Genomic DNA, 20,724 nt, shown 5'->3' on the forward strand with positions numbered 1-20,724 from the left:
CACACACACACAGACACAGACATAGAACACACACACATCGCACTCACACACAGACACAGACATAGAACACACACACATCACACTCACACACAGACACAGACATAGAACACACACACATCGCACTCACACACAGACACAGACATAGAACACACACACATCACACTCACACACAGAAACAGACATAGAACACACACACATCGCACTCACACACAGACACAGACATAGAACACACACACATCACACTCACACACAGACACAGACATAGAACACACACACATCGCACTCACACACAGACACACACACATCGCACTCACACACAGACACAGACATAGAACACACACACATCGCACTCACACACAGACACAGACATAGAACACACACACATCACACTCACACACAGACACACACACATCGCACTCACACACAGACACAGACATAGAACACACACACATCGCACTCACACACAGACACAGACATAGAACACACACACATCACACTCACACACAGACACAGACATAGAACACACACACATCGCACTCACACACAGACACACACACATCGCACTCACACACAGACACAGACATAGAACACACACACATCGCACTCACACACAGACATAGAACACACACACATCACACTCACACACAGACACAGACATAGAACACACACACATCGCACTCACACACAGACACACACACATCGCACTCACACACAGACACACACACATCGCACTCACACACAGACACAGACATAGAACACACACACATCGCACTCACACACAGACACAGACATAGAACACACACACATCGCACTCACACACAGACACAGACATAGAACACACACACATCACACTCACACACAGACACAGACATAGAACACACACACATCGCACTCACACACAGACACACACACATCGCACTCACACACAGACACAGACATAGAACACACACACATCGCACTCACACACAGACAAAGACATAGAACACACACACATCACACTCACACACAGACACACACACATCGCACTCACACACAGACACAGACATAGAACACACACACATCGCACTCACACACAGACACAGACATAGAACACACACACATCACACTCACACACAGACACAGACATAGAACACACACACATCGCACTCACACACAGACACACACACATCACACTCACATACAGACACAGACATAGAACACACACACATCGCACTCACACACAGACACAGACATAGAACACACACACATCACACTCACACACAGACACAGACATAGAACACACACACATCGCACTCACACACAGACACACACACATCGCACTCACACACAGACACACACACATCGCACTCACACACAGACACAGACATAGAACACACACACATCGCACTCACACACAGACACAGACATAGAACACACACACATCGCACTCACACACAGACACAGACATAGAACACACACACATCACACTCACACACAGACACAGACATAGAACACACACACATCGCACTCACACACAGACACACACACATCGCACTCACACACAGACACACACACATCGCACTCACACACAGACACACACACATCGCACTCACACACAGACACAGACATAGAACACACACACATCGCACTCACACACAGACACACACACATCGCACTCACACACAGACACACACACATCGCACTCACACACAGACACAGACATAGAACACACACACATCGCACTCACACACAGACACAGACATAGAACACACACACATCACACTCACACACAGACATAGAACACACACACATCACACTCACACACAGACACAGACATAGAACACACACACATCGCACTCACACACAGACACAGACATAGAACACACACACATCACACTCACACACAGACACAGACATAGAACACACACACATCACACTCACACACAGACACAGACATAGAACACACACACATCGCACTCACACACAGACACACACACATCGCACTTACACACAGACACAGACATAGAACACACACACATCGCACTCACACTCAGACACAGACATAGAACACACACACATCACACTCACACACAGACACACACACATCGCACTCACACACAGACACAGACATAGAACACACACACATCGCACTCACACACAGACACAGACATAGAACACACACACATCACACTCACACACAGACACAGACATAGAACACACACACATCGCACTCACACACAGACACACACACATCGCACTCACACACAGACATAGAACACACACATCGCACTCACACACAGACTCAGACATAGAACACACACACATCACACTCACACACAGACACAGACATAGAACACACACACATCGCACTCACACACAGACACACACACATCGCACTCACGCACAGACACACACACATCGCACTCACACACAGACATAGAACACACACACATCGCACTCACACACAGACACAGACATAGAACACACACACATCGCACTCACACACAGACACAGAACACACACACATCACACTCACACACAGACACAGACATAGAACACACACACATCGCACTCACACACAGACACACACACATCGCACTCACACACAGACACACACACATCGCACTCACACACAGACACAGACATAGAACACACACACATCACACTCACACACAGACATAGAACACACACACATCACACTCACACACAGACACAGACATAGAACACACACACATCGCACTCACACACAGACACAGACATAGAACACACAGACATCACACTCACACACAGACACAGACATAGAACACACACACATCGCACTCACACACAGACACAGACATAGAACACACACACATCGCACTCACACACAGACACAGACATAGAACACACACACATCGCACTCACACACAGACACAGACATAGAACACACACACATCGCACTCACACACAGACACAGACATAGAACACACACACATCACACTCACACACAGACACACACACATCACACTCACACACAGACACAGACATAGAACACACACACATCGTACTCACACACAGACACACACACATCGCACTCACACACAGACACACACACATCGCACTCACACACAGACACACACACATCGCACTCACACACAGACACAGACATAGAACACACACACATCGCACTCACACACAGATACACACACATCGCACTCACACACAGACACACACACATCGCACTCACACACAGACACAGACATAGAACACACACACATCACACTCACACACAGACACAGACATAGAACACACATACATCGCACTCACACACAGACACAGACATAGAACACACACACATCACACTCACACACAGACACAGACATAGAACACACACACATCACACTCACACACAGACACAGACATAGAACACACACACATCACACTCACACACAGACACAGACATAGAACACACATACATCGCACTCACACACAGACACAGACATAGAACACACACACATCACACTCACACACAGACACAGACATAGAACACACACACACATCACACTCACACACAGACACAGACATAGAACACACACACATCGCACTCACACACAGACACAGACATAGAACACACACACATCACACTCACACACAGACACAGACATAGAACACACACACATCGCACTCACACACAGACACAGACATAGAACACACACACATCACACTCACACACAGACACAGACATAGAACACACACACATCACACTCACACACAGACACAGACATAGAACACACACACATCGCACTCACACACAGACACAGACATAGAACACACACACATCACACTCACACACAGACACAGACATAGAACACACACACATCACACTCACACACAGACACAGACATAGAACACACACACATCGCACTCACACACAGACACAGACATAGAACACACACACATCACACTCACACACAGACACAGACATAGAACACACACACATCGCACTCACACACAGACACAGACATAGAACACACACACATCACACTCACACACAGACACAGACATAGAACACACACACATCGCACTCACACACAGACACAGACATAGAACACACACACATCACACTCACACACAGACACAGACATAGAACACACACACATCGCACTCACACACAGACACACACACATCGCACTCACACACAGACACAGACATAGAACACACACACATCGCACTCACACACAGACACAGACATAGAACACACACACATCACACTCACACACAGACACACACACATCGCACTCACACACAGACACAGACATAGAACACACACACATCGCACTCACACACAGACACAGACATAGAACACACACACATCACACTCACACACAGACACAGACATAGAACACACACACATCGCACTCACACACAGACACACACACATCGCACTCACACACAGACACAGACATAGAACACACACACATCACACTCACACACAGACACAGACATAGAACACACACACATCGCACTCACACACAGACACACACACATCGCCCTCACACACAGACACACACACATCGCACTCACACACAGACACAGACATAGAACACACACACATCGCACTCACACACAGACACAGACATAGAACACACACACATCGCACTCACACACAGACACAGACATAGAACACACACACATCACACTCACACACAGACACAGACATAGAACACACACACATCGCACTCACACACAGACACACACACATCGCACTCACACACAGACACACACACATCGCACTCAAACACAGACACAGACATAGAACACACACACATCGCACTCACACACAGACACAGACATAGAACACACACACATCACACTCACACACAGACACAGACATAGAACACACACACATCACACACACACAGACACAGACATAGAACACACACACATCGCACTCACACACAGACACAGACATAGAACACACACACATCACACTCACACACAGACACAGACATAGAACACACACACATCGCACTCACACACAGACACAGACATAGAACACACACACATCACACTCACACACAGACACAGACATAGAACACACACACATCGCACTCACACACAGACACAGACATAGAACACACACATCACACTCACACACAGACACAGACATAGAACACACACACATCGCACTCACACACAGACACACACACATCGCACTCACACACAGACACAGACATAGAACACACACACATCGCACTCACACACAGACACAGACATAGAACACACACACATCACACTCACACACAGACACACACACATCGCACTCACACACAGACACAGACATAGAACACACACACATCGCACTCACACACAGACACAGACATAGAACACACACACATCACACTCACACACAGACACAGACATAGAACACACACACATCGCACTCACACACAGACACACACACATCGCACTCACACACAGACACAGACATAGAACACACACACATCGCACTCACACACAGACATAGAACACACACACATCACACTCACACACAGACACAGACATAGAACACACACACATCGCACTCACACACAGACACACACACATCGCACTCACACACAGACACAGACATAGAACACACACACATCGCACTCACACACAGACACAGACATAGAACACACACACATCGCACTCACACACAGACACAGACATAGAACACACACACATCACACTCACACACAGACACAGACATAGAACACACACCACAGACATAGAACACACACACATCGCACTCACACACAGACACAGACATAGAACACACACACATCACACTCACACACAGACACACACACATCGCACTCACACACAGACACAGACATAGAACACACACACATCGCACTCACACACAGACACAGACATAGAACACACACACATCACACTCACACACAGACACAGACATAGAACACACACACATCGCACTCACACACAGACACACACACATCGTACTCACATACAGACACAGACATAGAACACACACACATCGCACTCACACACAGACACAGACATAGAACACACACACATCACACTCACACACAGACACAGACATAGAACACACACACATCGCACTCACACACAGACACACACACATCGCACTCACACACAGACACACACACATCGCACTCACACACAGACACAGACATAGAACACACACACATCGCACTCACACACAGACACAGACATAGAACACACACACATCGCACTCACACACAGACACAGACATAGAACACACACACATCACACTCACACACAGACACAGACATAGAACACACACACATCGCACTCACACACAGACACACACACATCGCACTCACACACAGACACACACACATCGCACTCACACACAGACACACACACATCGCACTCACACACAGACACAGACATAGAACACACACACATCGCACTCACACACAGACACACACACATCGCACTCACACACAGACACACACACATCGCACTCACACACAGACACAGACATAGAACACACACACATCGCACTCACACACAGACACAGACATAGAACACACACACATCACACTCACACACAGACATAGAACACACACACATCACACTCACACACAGACACAGACATAGAACACACACACATCGCACTCACACACAGACACAGACATAGAACACACACACATCACACTCACACACAGACACAGACATAGAACACACACACATCACACTCACACACAGACACAGACATAGAACACACACACATCGCACTCACACACAGACACACACACATCGCACTCACACACAGACACAGACATAGAACACACACACATCGCACTCACACACAGACACAGACATAGAACACACACACATCACACTCACACACAGACACACACACATCGCACTCACACACAGACACAGACATAGAACACACACACATCGCACTCACACACAGACACAGACATAGAACACACACACATCACACTCACACACAGACACAGACATAGAACACACACACATCGCACTCACACACAGACACACACACATCGCACTCACACACAGACACAGACATAGAACACACACACATCGCACTCACACACAGACTCAGACATAGAACACACACACATCACACTCACACACAGACACAGACATAGAACACACACACATCGCACTCACACACAGACACACACACATCGCACTCACACAGACACACACACATCGCACTCACACACAGACATAGAACACACACACATCGCACTCACACACAGACACAGACATAGAACACACACACATCGCACTCACACACAGACACAGAACACACACACATCACACTCACACACAGACACAGACATAGAACACACACACATCGCACTCACACACAGACACACACACATCGCACTCACACACAGACACACACACATCGCACTCACACACAGACACAGACATAGAACACACACACATCACAATCACACACAGACATAGAACACACACACATCACACTCACACACAGACACAGACATAGAACACACACACATCGCACTCACACACAGACACAGACATAGAACACACAGACATCACACTCACACACAGACACAGACATAGAACACACACACATCGCACTCACACACAGACACAGACATAGAACACACACACATCGCACTCACACACAGACACAGACATAGAACACACACACATCGCACTCACACACAGACACAGACATAGAACACACACACATCGCACTCACACACAGACACAGACATAGAACACACACACATCACACTCACACACAGACACACACACATCACACTCACACACAGACACAGACATAGAACACACACACATCGCACTCACACACAGACACACACACATCGCACTCACACACAGACACACACACATCGCACTCACACACAGACACAGACATAGAACACACACACATCGCACTCACACACAGATACACACACATCGCACTCACACACAGACACACACACATCGAACTCACACACAGACACAGACATAGAACACACACACATCGCACTCACACACAGACACAGACATAGAACACACACACATCGCACTCACACACAGACACAGACATAGAACACACACACATCGCACTCACACACAGACACAGACATAGAACACACACACATCGCACTCACACACAGACACACACACATCGCACTCACACACAGACACACACACATCGCACTCACACACAGACACACACACATCGCACTCACACACAGACACAGACATAGAACACACACACATCGCACTCACACACAGACACAGACATAGAACACACACACATCACACTCACACACAGACACACACACATCACACTCACACACAGACACAGACATAGAACACACACACATCGCACTCACACACAGACACACACACATCGCACTCACACACAGACACACACACATCGCACTCACACACAGACACACACACATCGCACTCACACACAGACACAGACATAGAACACACACACATCGCACTCACACACAGACACACACACATCGCACTCACACACAGACACACACACGCACCACACAGACACACACACATCGACACACACATAGACACACACACATCGCACTCACACACAGACACAGACATAGAACACACACACATCGCACTCACACACAGACACAGACATAGAACACACACACATCACACTCACACACACAGACATAGAACACACACACATCACACTCACACACAGACACAGACAGAACACACACACATCGCACTCACACACAGACACAGACATAGAACACACACATCACACTCACACACAGACACAGACATAGAACACACAGACATCACACTCACACACAGACACAGACATAGAACACACACACATCGCACTCACACACAGACACACACACATCGCACTCACACACAGACACAGACATAGAACACACACACATCGCACTCACACACAGACACAGACATAGAACACACACACATCACACTCACACACAGACACACACACATCGCACTCACACACAGACACAGACATAGAACACACACACATCGCACTCACACACAGACACAGACATAGAACACACACACATCACACTCACACACAGACACAGACATAGAACACACACACATCGCACTCACACACAGACACACACACATCGCACTCACACACAGACATAGAACACACACACATCGCACTCACACACAGACACACACACATCGCACTCACACACAGACACACACACATCGCACTCACACACAGACATAGAACACACACACATCGCACTCACACACAGACACACACACATCGCACTCACACACAGACACACAGACATCGCACTCACACACAGACACAGACATAGAACACACACACATCGCACTCACACACAGACACACACACATCGCACTCACACACAGACACAGACATAGAACACACACACATCGCACTCACACACAGACACAGACATAGAACACACACACATCGCACTCACACACAGACTCAGACATAGAACACACACACATCACACTCACACACAGACACAGACATAGAACACACACACATCGCACTCACACACAGACACACACACATCGCACTCACACACAGACACACACACATCGCACTCACACACAGACATAGAACACACACACATCACACTCACACACAGACACAGACATAGAACACACACACATCGCACTCACACACAGACACACACACATCGCACTCACACACAGACACACACACATCGCACTCACACACAGACACAGACATAGAACACACACACATCACACTCACACACAGACACAGACATAGAACACACACACATCACACTCACACACAGACACAGACATAGAACACACACACATCGCACTCACACACAGACACAGACATAGAACACACAGACATCACACTCACACACAGACACAGACATAGAACACACACACATCGCACTCACACACAGACACAGACATAGAACACACACACATCGCACTCACACACAGACACAGACATAGAACACACACACATCACACTCACACACAGACACAGACATAGAACACACACACATCGCACTCACACACAGACACACACACATCGCACTCACACACAGACACACACACATCGCACTCACACACAGACACAGACATAGAACACACACACATCGCACTCACACACAGACACAGACATAGAACACACACACATCGCACTCACACACAGACACAGACATAGAACACACACACATCACACTCACACACAGACACAGACATAGAACACACACACATCGCACTCACACACAGACACACACACATCGCACTCACACACATCACACACACATCGCACTCACACACAGACACAGACATAGAACACACACACATCACACTCACACACAGACACAGACATAGAACACACACACATCGCACTCACACACAGACATAGAACACACACACATCACACTCACACACAGACACAGACATAGAACACACACACATCGCACTCACACACAGACACACACACATCGCACTCACACACAGACACAGACATAGAACACACACACATCGCACTCACACACAGACACAGACATAGAACACACACACATCACACTCACACACAGACACACACACATCGCACTCACACACAGACACAGACATAGAACACACACACATCGCACTCACACACAGACACAGACATAGAACACACACACATCACACTCACACACAGACACAGACATAGAACACACACACATCGCACTCACACACAGACACACACACATCGCACTCACACACAGACACAGACATAGAACACACACACATCGCACTCACACACAGACACAGACATAGAACACACACACATCACACTCACACACAGACACAGACATAGAACACACACACATCGCACTCACACACAGACACACACACATCGCACTCACACACAGACACACACACATTGCACTCACACACAGACACAGACATAGAACACACACACATCGCACTCACACACAGACACAGACATAGAACACACACACATCGCACTCACACACAGACACAGACATAGAACACACACACATCACACTCACACACAGACACAGACATAGAACACACACACATCGCACTCACACACAGACACACACACATCGCACTCACACACAGACACACACACATCACACTCACACACAGACACACACACATCGCACTCACACACAGACACAGACATAGAACACACACACATCGCACTCACACACAGACACACACACATCACACTCACACACAGACACACACACATTGCACTCACACACAGACACAGACATAGAACACACACACATCGCACTCACACACAGACACAGACATAGAACACACACACATCACACTCACACACAGACACAGACATAGAACACACACACATCACACTCACACACAGACACAGACATAGAACACACACACATCGCACTCACACACAGACACAGACATAGAACACACACACATCACACTCACACACAGACACAGACATAGAACACACACACATCACACTCACACACAGACACAGACATAGAACACACACACATCGCACTCACACACAGACACACACACATCGCACTCACACACAGACACAGACATAGAACACACACACATCGCACTCACACACAGACACAGAACACACACACATCGCACTCACACACAGACACAGAACACACACACATCGCACTCACACACAGACACAGAACACACACACATCACACTCACACACAGACACAGAACACACACACATCGCACTCACACACAGACACAGAACACACACACATCGCACTCACACACAGACACAGAACACACACACATCGCACTCACACACAGACACAGAACACACACACACACATCGCACTCACACACAGACACAGAACACACACACACACATCGCACTCACACACAGACACAGACATATAGAATACACGTACAAATCAAACGGGCATCTAGAAAAAAAAAACACGTGGGCTCCGCCGTATTTTTACCTTAAGAAAATTCCATTTTCCATTCCGCACAGGGCCTAAATATATTTTTCTTCAAATACGTGATAAGGCGCATGAAAGACAAACTTAAAAAATGTAAAAAATAAATAGATGTATTTTATAGCGAGTAAAATGGTCGCCAAAAATTATTACTGAAAGGAAAAAATAGTATTCTTAGTTCCTTTATGTGAAGAGTTCAATAATAGTCCATATCTTTAACTAAATCAGTAGAAGTGTTCATTCATCTTTCCCAGGTTCCTGAATGGATGGCGTGCTGGAGACCCGCATGTGCTGCTTCATCTTGGATTGGTGGATAGATTAGGGATCAGCTTGTGTAGATTGACTCCCGGAGCAAGAGTCCTCCTCCCCCCATGTGTCATGTTACAGTGCCTACAAGTAGTCTTCAACCCCCTGCAGATTTAGCAGGTTTACACATTCGGAATAACTTGGCATTGTGACATTTGGACTGTAGATCAGCCTGGAAGTGTGAAATGCAGCAATAAAGAATGTTATTTCTTTTTTTTTTTTTTAAATTGTGAAAAGTTTATTCAGAGGGTCATTTATTATTCAACCCCTCAAACCACCAGAATTCTGTTTTGGTTCCCCTAAAGTACTAAGAAGTATTTCAGGCACAAAGAACAATGAGCTTCACATGTTTGGATTAATTATCTCTTTTTCCAGCCTTTTCTGACTAATTAGGACCCTCCCCAAACTTGTGAACAGCACTCATACTTGGTCAACATGGGAAAGACAAAGGAGCATTCCAAGGCCATCAGAGACAAGATCGTGGAGGGTCACAAGGCTGGCAAGGGGTACAAACCCTTTCCAAGGAGTTGGGCCTACCTGTCTCCACTGTTGGGAGCATCATCCGGAAGTGGAAGGCTTATGGAACTACTGTTAGCCTTCCACGGCCTGGACAGCCTTTGAAAGTTTCCACCCGTGCCGAGGCCAGGCTTGTCCGAAGAGTCAAGGCTAACCCAAGGACAACAAGGAAGGAGCTCCGGGAAGATCTCATGACAGTGGGGACATTGGTTTCAGTCAATACCATAAGTAACGTACTCCACCGCAATGGTCTCCGTTCCAGACGAGCCCGTAAGGTACCTTTACTTTCAAAGCATCATGTCAAGGCTCGTCTACAGTTTGCTCATGATCACTTGGAGGACTCTGAGACAGACTGGTTCAAGGTTCTCCGGTCTGATGAGACCAAGATCGAGATCTTTGGTGCCAACCACACACGTGACGTTTGGAGACTGGATGGCACTGCATACGACCCCAAGAATACCATCCCTACAGTCAAGCATGGTTTTGGCAGCATCATGCTGTGGGGCTGTTTCTCAGCCAAGGGTCCTGGCCATCTGGTCCGCATCCATGGGAAGATGGATAGCACGGCCTACCTGGAGATTTTGGCCAAGAACCTTCGCTCCTCCATCAAGGATCTTAAGATGGGTCGTCATTTCATCTTCCAACAAGACAACGACCCAAAACACACAGCCAAGAAAACCAAGGCCTGGTTCAAGAGGGAAAAAATCAAGGTGTTGCAGTGGCCTAGTCAGTCTCCTGACCTTAACCCAATTGAAAACTTGTGGAAGGAGCTCAAGATTAAAGTCCACATGAGACACCCAAAGAACCTAGATAACTTGGAGAAGATCTGCATGGAGGAGTGGGCCAAGATAACTCCAGAGACCTGTGCCGGCCTGATCAGGTCTTATAAAAGACGATTATTAGCTGTAATTGCAAACAAGGGTTAATCCACAAAATATTAAACCTAGGGGTTGAATAATAATTGACCCACACTTTTATGTTGAAAATGTATTAACATTTAACTGAGCAACATAACTTGTTGGTTTGTAAGATTTATGCATCTGTTAATAACTCCTGCTCTTGTTTGAAGTTTGCAGGCTCTAACTTATTTGCATCTTATCAGACCTGCTAAATCTGCAGGGGGTTGAACACTACTTGTAGGCACTGTATATATGCAGCTGTCCAAAATCATAAAGGGAGATTCTGCTGACTGCATGATGTAAGCCTCTGGAAGTTTCTAGGTAATATATATATATACAAGACTATGGGGTACTTTGCATGCTGCGACAACGCTACTGCGATATCGTCAGGTTCAAATCGAAAGTGACGCACATCCGGCGCCGGTAACGACGTCGCAACGTGAAAAGCCTAGATGCGCCGATAAACGATCGCAAAAGTGTTGAAAATCGGTGATCTGTGTAGTGTCGGTCATTTCCATAATTTCGCTGCAGTGACAGGTACGATGTTGTTCCTCGCTCCTGCGGCCGCACACATCGCTGTGTATGAAGCTGCAGGAGCGAGGAACATCACCTACCTGCGTCCCGCCTGCAATGAGGAAGGACAGAGGTGGGCGGGATGTTTACGTCCCGCTTATCTCCGCCCCTCCGCTTCTATTGCCCGCCCGCCGTGTGACGTCTTTGTGACGCTGCACGACCCGCCCCCTTTGGAAGGAGGAGGGTCGCAGGCCAGAGCAACATCGCAGGGCAGGTGAGTGCATGTGAAGCTGGCGTAGCGATAATGTTCACTACGGCAGCTATCACAAGATCACCTGCGACGGGGGCGGGGACTATCGCATGCGACATCGCTACAATCGGCCTGCGATGTCACAGCGTGCAAAGTACCCCTATGTCAGCAACTATCTATATTCAACACAGACTCAAAATATTAATTTCTATAAGCAGGGCCGTATTTACCATTAGGCACCTGTGGTCCCGTGCCTGGGGCGTCACGTTGCGGGGGGCGGCACTTTCTGGCTGCAAAAAAAAATAAATTTTTTTTTTTTTTACATCTTCTCCCCCTCCGGACAGTCTATTAAATCCGCTGTGTTTTCGGAGGGGAAGGGGGCCGGGGGGGGGGGGAAGGGGGCCGGGGGGGGGCGGGGGTGAGAGACGCACTTCCATTTATCTGTATCTGCGTCTTTAAGACGCGAATACAGATAAACTGTGGGCGCCGCCGGGCACAGAGAACTGATTGACCCCGGAAGTGCACTACACTTCTGGGGTCAGGGACGCGCCAATCAGCTCCGTGCTGTGGCATCCAATGCTGCAGATGCCGCGGAGGACAACACTCACCGGAGCCAGCAGCAGCAGGAGGATGACGGACACCGTAGGAGGAGCGGCAGCAGCAAGAGGAGGTAACCGCTGGCAGAGTTCCAGTGCTGTGAAGTGAGGATTCTGTGGGACAGGCAGAGGCAGAGGCTACAATGTGAGTATAGTGGACGAGGGACAGGCAGAGGCTGCAATGTGAGGATAATGGACGAGGGACAGGCAGAGGCAGAGGCTGCAATATGAGGATAGTGGACGAGGGGCAGGCAGACGCTGAGGCTGGAGGGAGGCAGAGGCTGAGACTGGGGGGAGGCTGGAGGGAGGCAGAGGCTGAGACTGGGGGGAGGCTGGAGGGAGGCTGAGGCTGGGGGGAGGCAGAGGCTGATGCTGGGGGAGGCTGGGGGGAGGCAGAGGCTGATGCTGGGGGAGGCTGGGGGGAGGCAGAGGCTGATGCTGGGGGAGAGGGGCTAATGCTAGAGACAGAGGACAAGGGTTGAGGGATAGTGCAATGACAATCGATTGGGTGGGGGGAGTGTAAGGACTCAGAATGAGAGGGGGGCAGCATTGGGAGCTCATTATGGAGAAGGGGCAGCATGTGTGGGCTCAGTATGGGGTGGAGCAATGTAGGGGAGTCAATATCAAAAATGGGGTAGTGTGTGTGGAGGGGTGTCTCAGCATAAGCGCTAGTGTGGTGGTCTTAGCATGAGTGGGGCAACATGGAGGTGTCATTATGGAAAAGAGGAAGGCAGCATTAGGAGCTCATGGAGAGGGGCAGCATGCATGGGACACTTTGAGGAGGGGGCAGTATGCATGGGACACTGTGAGGAGGGGGCAGCATGCATGGGACACTGTGAGGAGGGGGCAGTATGCATGGGACACTGTGAGGAGGGGGCAGCATGCATGGGACATTGTGAGGAGGGGGAAGCATGCATGGGACATTGTGAGGAGGGGGCAGCATGCATGGGACATTGTGAGGAGGGAGCAGCATGCATGGGACATTGTGAGGAGGGGGAAGCATGCATGGGACATTGTGAGGAGGGGGCAGCATGCATGGGACATTGTGAGGAGGGGGCAGCATGCATGGGACATTGTGAGGAGGGGCAGCATGCATGGGACATTGTGAGGAGGGGGCAGCATGCATGGGACATTGTGAGGAGGGGGCAGCATGATGTGAGGTCAATGTGCAGATCATATTTCATAATTGAGGAAGGTGTGGTGGGTATAATTTATAAGGGAGGGCAGAGTGGTGTTTATTAGGGGCAGTGTCACAGTCACAGTATATAAGTGGGGACGGTGTGGTGGGAATATTTTATACTCATGCTATGTTTTGATGTGCCTGTGGTGATCCCCATTGGGGGGGGGTTAGTGCCCTTCGTTTCTCATTGATACTTTTTCAAGTGTTTTACAGAGTAGATCTGCCTTAAACAGATGTCGAGTGCGAAAACTCAGTGTTACGTTGTCACTAAGGGGCGCGAGCACTTAAAGTGCCTAGGGCAGCACGAAGGCAAAATACAGCCCTGGATATAAGTACTGTTTTCAATAACTTATGCCCTCCAATATAGACAGAACTGTCAATATATATACTCAATATGTCCTATTATCATGGGTTTGACAGCTAGATGTATTAATAATCTTTAATGTTTTTACAGGAGACGTCTGTGGTATTATCTTATGGACTAGAAGAAATATTGAAGAAAGATTTATATAATTTGAACAGTTTCTCTGTATCCAGAATATCCTCCTGCCCGGAAGATGGAAGACACAATACACTGCATCACCACCCCAGGAATGGCTGACAACAGAGAGTAAAAGATTGTACTCACCTGTCCTACAGTCTCCTTCCCCCAGTAATGGCTGATAACAGGGAGTAATAGCTTGTACTCACCTGTCCTACAGTCTCCTCCTACAGTAATGGCTGATGACAGGGAGTAATAGCTTGTACTCACCTGTCCTACAGTCTCCTCCCCCAGTAATGGCTGATAACAGGGAGTAATAGATTGTACTCAACTGTCCTACAGTCTCCTCACCAGTAATGGCTGATAAAAGGGAGTGATAGATTGTACTCAGCCTAGAGTCACTGTGCAGTCAGGAATGGCAGATAACAGGGGACGATAGCTTGCACTTACCTGTTGCTGTATGCAGGTGTTGTGTGATGGTTGGTTGCCGTCTGTTCTTACAGGAGCAAATCCGCAGAGGATCCTCAGTGCTGGATATTTATTCCTTACTACTCTTCAGCCACGCCCACTTGTGCCCAGAGCCCCGCCCCTCATATTCATAGCTGCACCCTAACTCCACGTGCCATGTCTATTGCCCACAGCTCTTCAGCATTGCTTGGCCTCCTGGGCACGTGTATTGCTAATCAGTGTGGTTCCATCAGTCTCCTGTCATTGCCGCTTGCTCGTTTCGGGGTACCGGTATCCTGTAGTTGCCGCTTGCTCGGTTTGGGGCTGCCAGCGTCCTGTAGTTGTTGTTCGGGGCTGCCAGTGTCCTGTAGTTGCTGCTCACTCTGTTCGGGGCTGTCGGAGTCCTGTAGTTGCTACTCGCTCTGTTCTTGGTTGCCGGTGTCCTGTAGTTGCTGCTCGCTCTGTTCGGGGCTGCCAGTGTCCTGTAGTTGCTGCTCGCTCTGTTCTTGGCTGCCGGTGTCCTGTATTTGTTGCTTGCTCTGTTTGGGGCTGCCGGAGTCCTGTAGTTACTGCTCGCTCTGTTCGGAGCTGCTGGTGTCTTGTAGTTGCTGCTCGCTCTGTTCTTGGTTGTCGGTGTGCTGTAGTTGCTGCTCGCTCTGTTCGGAGCTGTCGGTGTCCTGTAGTTGCTGCTCACTCTGTTCGGGGCTGCTGGTGTCCTGTAGTTGCTGCTCGCTCTGTCCGGGGCTGCTGCTGTCCTGTAGTTGCTGCTCGCTCTGTTCGGGGCTGCCGGTGTCCTGTAGTTGCTGCTCGCTCTGTTCGGGGCTGCCGGTGTCCTGTAGTTACTGCTCGCTCTGTTCGGGGCTGCCGTGTCCTGTAGCTGCTGCTCGCTCTGTTCGGGGCTGCCGGTGTCCTGTATTTTCTGCTCGCTTTGTTCGGGGCTGCCGGTGTCCTGTAGTTGCTGCTCGCTCTGTTCGGGGCTGCCGGTGTCCTGTAGTTACTGCTCGCTCTGTTCGGGGCTGCCGTGTCCTGTAGTTGCTGCTCGCTCTGTTCGGGGCTGCCGGTGTCCTGTAGTTGCTGCTCGCTCTGTCCAGGGCTGCTGGTGTCCTGTAGTTGCTGCTCGCTCTGTTCGGGGCTGCCGTGTCCTGTAGCTGCTGCTCGCTCTGTTCGGGGCTGCCGGTGTCCTGTATTTTCTGCTCGCTTTGTTCGGGGCTGCCGGTGTCCTGTAGTTGCTGCTCGCTATGTTCGGGGCTGCCGGTGTCCTGTAGTTGCTGCTCGCTCTGTTCGGGGCTTCTGGTGTCCTGTAGTTGCTGCTCGCTCTGTCCGGGGCTGCCGTGTCCTGTAGTTGCTGCTCGCTCTGTTTGTGGCTGCCGGTGTCCTGTAGTTGCTGCTCGCTCTGTTCGGGGCTGCCGGTGTCCTGTAGTTGCTTCTCGCTCTGTCAAGGCTGCCGGTGTCCTGTAGTTGCTGCTCGCTTGGTTCGAGGCTGCCGGTGTCCTGTAGTTGCTGTTTGAGGCTGCCAGTGCCCTGTAGTTGTTATTCGGGGCCGATGGTGTCCTGTAGTTGTTGTTCGGTGCTTCTGGTGTCCTGTAGTTGTTGTTCGGGGCCGATGGTGTCCTGTAGTTGTTGTTTGGGGCTGCTGGTGTCCTGTAGTTGCCGCTCACTCGGTGTGGGGCTTCTGGTGTCTTGTAGTTGTTATTCGAGGCTTCTGGTGTCTTGTAGTTGTTATTCGGGGCCTCTGGTGTCCTGTAGTTGCTGTTCGGGGCCGATGGTGTCCTGTAGTTGTTGTTCAGGGCTTCTGGTGTACTGTAGTTTCCGCTCGCTTGGTTTGAGGCTGCTGGTGTCCTGTAGTTGCCGCTCGCTCGGTTTGGGGCTTCTGGTGTCCTGTAGTTGCCGCTCGCTCAGTTTGGGGCTGCTGGTGTCCTGTAGTTACTGCTCGCTTGATTCGGGGCTGCTGGTGTCCTGTAGTTGCCGCTCGCTCGGTTTGGGGCTGCTGGTGTCCTGTAGTTGCCGCTCGCTCGGTTTGGGGCTGCTGGTGTCCTGTAGTTGCTGCTCGCTCTGTTCGGGGCTGCCGTGTCCTGTAGCTGCTGCTCGCTCTGTTCGGGGCTGCTGGTGTCCTGTATTTTCTGCTCGCTTTGTTCGGGGCTGCCGGTGTCCTGTAGTTGCTGCTCGCTATGTTCGGGGCTGCCGGTGTCCTGTAGTTGCTGCTCGCTCTGTTCGGGGCTTCTGGTGTCGTGTAGTTGGTGCTCGCTCTGTCCGGGGCTGCCGTGTCCTGTAGTTGCTGCTCGCTCTGTTTGTGGCTGCCGGTGTCCTGTAGTTGCTGCTCGCTCTGTTCGGGGCTGCCGGTGTCCTGTAGTTGCTGCTCGCTCTGTTCAAGGCTGCCGGTGTCCTGTAGTTGCTGCTCGCTTGGTTCGAGGCTGCCGGTGTCCTGTAGTTGCTGTTTGAGGCTGCCAGTGCCCTGTAGTTGTTATTCGGGGCCGATGGTGTCCTGTAGTTGTTGTTCGGTGCTTCTGGTGTCCTGTAGTTGTTGTTCGGGGCCGATGGTGTCCTGTAGTTGTTGTTTGGGGCTGCTGGTGTCCTGTAGTTGCCGCTCACTTGGTGTGGGGCTTCTGGTGTCTTGTAGTTGTTATTCGAGGCTTCTGGTGTCTTGTAGTTGTTATTCGGGGCCTCTGGTGTCCTATAGTTGCTGTTCGGGGCCGATGGTGTCCTGTAGTTGTTGTTCAGGGCTTCTGGTGTCCTGTAGTTTCCGCTCGCTTGGTTTGAGGCTGCTGGTGTCCTGTAGTTGCCGCTCGCTCGGTTTGGGGCTTCTGGTGTCCTGTAGTTGCCGCTCGCTCAGTTTGGGGCTGCTGGTGTCCTGTAGTTACTGCTCGCTTGATTCGGGGCTGCTGGTGTCCTGTAGTTGCCGCTCGCTCAGTTTGGGGCTGCTGGTGTCCTGTAGTTGCCGCTCGCTCGGTTTGGGGCTGCTGGTGTCCTGTAGTTGCTGCTCGCTATGTTCGGGGCTGCCGGTGTCCTGTAGTTGCTGCTCGCTCTGTTCGGGGCTTCTGGTGTCCTGTAGTTGCTGCTCGCTCTGTCCGGGGCTGCCGTGTCCTGTAGTTGCTGCTCGCTCTGTTCGTGGCTGCCAGTGTCCTGTAGTTGCTGCTCGCTCTGTTCGGGGCTGCCGTGTCCTGTAGCTGCTGCTCGCTCTGTTCGGGGCTGCCGGTGTCCTGTATTTTCTGCTCGCTTTGTTCGGGGCTGCCGGTGTCCTGTAGTTGCTGCTCGCTCTGTTCGGGGCTACCGGTGTCCTGTAGTTACTGCTCGCTCTGTTCGGGGCTGCCGTGTCCTGTAGTTGCTGCTCGCTCTGTTCGGGGCTGCCGGTGTCCTGTAGTTGCTGCTCGCTCTGTCCAGGGCTGCTGGTGTCCTGTAGTTGCTGCTCGCTCTGTTCGGGGCTGCCGTGTCCTGTAGCTGCTGCTCGCTCTGTTCGGGGCTGCCGGTGTCCTGTATTTTATGCTCGCTTTGTTCGGGGCTGCCGGTGTCCTGTAGTTGCTGCTCGCTATGTTCGGGGCTGCCGGTGTCCTGTAGTTGCTGCTCGCTCTGTTCGGG

General features: G+C 49.9%; 1 protein-coding gene across 1 annotated transcript in view; it reads right to left on the reverse strand.

The window, feature by feature from the left end:
• The window catches only part of LOC142243779 (uncharacterized), a 260,986-nt gene extending 243,786 nt beyond the window's left edge, over positions 1 to 17,200 (reverse strand). The window contains exon 1 of the mRNA XM_075315979.1: positions 17,155 to 17,200. The gene's annotated coding sequence lies outside the window, so the exon portion shown is untranslated. The remainder of the gene's footprint in view (positions 1 to 17,154) is intronic.
• Between the last annotated feature and the right edge of the window lie 3,524 nt (positions 17,201 to 20,724).

This window comes from Anomaloglossus baeobatrachus, chromosome 6 (genome assembly GCF_048569485.1).
Source record: "Anomaloglossus baeobatrachus isolate aAnoBae1 chromosome 6, aAnoBae1.hap1, whole genome shotgun sequence".
Taxonomy (NCBI): Eukaryota; Metazoa; Chordata; class Amphibia; order Anura; family Aromobatidae; genus Anomaloglossus; species Anomaloglossus baeobatrachus.